Genomic DNA, 2500 nt, shown 5'->3' with positions numbered 1-2500 from the left:
GAACGACAGAAGCCGTTCTATTCTTGTTCGCCTAAGATTATCCAGAGGTAATTATCATTGCTTTCTAGCACGGATTCTGACTTAGAGGCGTTCAGTCATAATCCAACAGATGGTAGCTTCGCACCATTGCTTTTTCAAGCAAGTGCAAATGCCAATTGTCTGAATCTGCGGTTCCTCTCGTACTGAGCAGAATTACTATTGCAACAACACTTCATCAGTAGGGTAAAACTAACCTGTCTCACGACGGTCTAAACCCAGCTCACGTTCCCTATTAGTGGGTGAACAATCCAACACTTGGTGAATTCTGCTTCACAATGATAGGAAGAGCCGACATCGAAGGATCAAAAAGCAACGTCGCTATGAACGCTTGGCTGCCACAAGCCAGTTATTACTTAAGACTTCACCGTTTCACACATACGTATCTGATAATACTCTCTTATTAAACATAATGTCATCATTTTACTTATATAATAGTAATAACTTTTGTGAAACATTTAAAAGTAGATGCAGATATTTGTCAGTGGATAGGCCATTTAGTAAGAAGAAAAATTGCCTGTAGAACCTTGGTGCTGGAAAGCCTCGTTCTCATGTTATTAACAGTTTAATGTTTTTGACAATAGAAACCGTCCAGTGTGTTTTGTATAGGACGGTTCTTACATGCATTTTTTGACAATTTTTTCTCAGTAACTACAACGTTTTAACGAAATCATAAAAAGCAAACTTATAAACAAAGGCATTTTAAGAAAAATGGCGGAATATTTTTGTGTGACTTTGGCTAGAACCAGACTTATGACGTCACAAAGTGCACGGTCAAACCTTCATAAATTCTAAAATTTCAAAAAATTTTAACTGCTGACGTCAGCATTTTTATAAAAAACGGACAAGAATTTCATGGTAGCAAATTTGGAGATCTATTACCATGCAAAATTTGGAGGTCAAAGGTCAACCGGAAGTACCTGTTTTGGGGCCTTACTTTTTTTGGTCTTTTTAAAAACAGGTAAATCGCTATAGCTTCTGAAATATTGAAGGTATTTCTTAAATCTTTGGCAGATATGTAAAACACTTCAGGCTAAAACCGGGTAGGAGCACAAATTCCCGATTTGTGGCTCTGCGGGGGGTCCAGAAGCCCTAAAATGTCAAACATTCAAGGCCAAATAAAATGCTGACGTCAGCGTTTTTTTGAAAAAAAATTCGTGTGAACCTTTGTCATGTCAAGATGGTTCATTGTGCCAAATATAAAGCCAATCCGACATGTCGTTCGGGATTTCCGATTTTTCCGATTTTTCCCTAATTTGGTGAAAACGCACGTATTGGCATGTTTAACATGCAATATTGGCCTTGCACAATTATTATTGAACGCAATATTTTACACAAATACTCACCACGTTAACCTCTCAACGCCTGGAGAAAATAATTGCCATTTGACTTTACGTTGCAGAATCATAGCGTTTCCAATTTCTCACAATTGCTGTTTTAACAAGGAAAAAGATGCGTTTTAGCATTTTTCGCGACCCATAACATCGTTTTATGATGTTGTTATCTCGTGGTACTTCATATTCACAGTTTTACATATGTATTCTTCAGGTCTACAAAAAATCTAAAACGTGTTAAAAAAACTAGAACTCAAACGAGGCTGTTCTTGTATCAAAATAAGCCGTTGAATTTCAATTTTCTGCTATTTCACGGAAATTTGACGTGCTGAAGTATTTCTTTTCAACGACATATTTTTGATGTTACAGTTCTTCTTTATTAAAACCGTTCTGTCACTAGGTACACGAAGAATAGATAAAACGAATTAAAAAAACAAGAACTCAAACGAGGCTGTTCTTGTATCAAAATAAGCCGTTGGATTTCAATTTTCTGCTATTTCACGGAAATTTGACGTGCTGAAGTATTTCTTTTCAACGACATATTTTGGATGTTACAGTTCTTCTTTATTAAAACCGTTCTGTCACTAGGCACACAAAGAATAGATAAAACGAGTTAAAAAAACTAGAACTCAAACGAGGCTGTTATTGTATCAAAACCGGCAGTTGAATTTCAATTTTCTGCTATTTTACGGAAATTTGATCTGCTGAAGTATTTCTTCTCAACGACATATTTTGGATGTTACAGTTCCTCTTTATTAAAACCCTTCTATCACTAGGTACACGAAGAACAGATAAAACGAATTAAAAAAACTAGAACTCAAACGAGGCTGTTCTTGTATCAAAATAAGCAGTTGAATTTCAGTTTTCTGCTATTTCACGGAAATTTGACATGCTGAATTATTTCCCGTCAACGACATTTTTTGTATGTTACAGTTCTTCTTTATTAAAACCGTTCCGTCACTAGGTACACGAAGAATAGATAAAACGAATTAAAAAAACAAGAACTCAAACGAGGCTGTTCTTGTATCAAAATAAGCCGCTGAATTTCAATTTTCTGCTATTTCACGGAAATTTGACGTGCTGAAGTTTTTCTTTTCAACGACATATTTTGGATGTTACAGTTCTTCTTT

At 35.7% G+C, this 2500-nt stretch overlaps 1 pseudogene; it reads right to left on the bottom strand.

Annotated features, from left to right (window-relative positions):
• Nucleotides 1-2500, bottom strand: part of LOC130620246 (large subunit ribosomal RNA) — a 7097-nt pseudogene that overhangs the window by 178 nt on the left and 4419 nt on the right.

Source organism: Hydractinia symbiolongicarpus, chromosome 1, assembly GCF_029227915.1.
Source record: "Hydractinia symbiolongicarpus strain clone_291-10 chromosome 1, HSymV2.1, whole genome shotgun sequence".
Classification (NCBI taxonomy): Eukaryota; Metazoa; Cnidaria; class Hydrozoa; order Anthoathecata; family Hydractiniidae; genus Hydractinia; species Hydractinia symbiolongicarpus.
The sequence above is the reverse complement of the archived record's forward strand: the minus strand, read 5'-3'. Positions and strand labels throughout refer to the sequence as shown.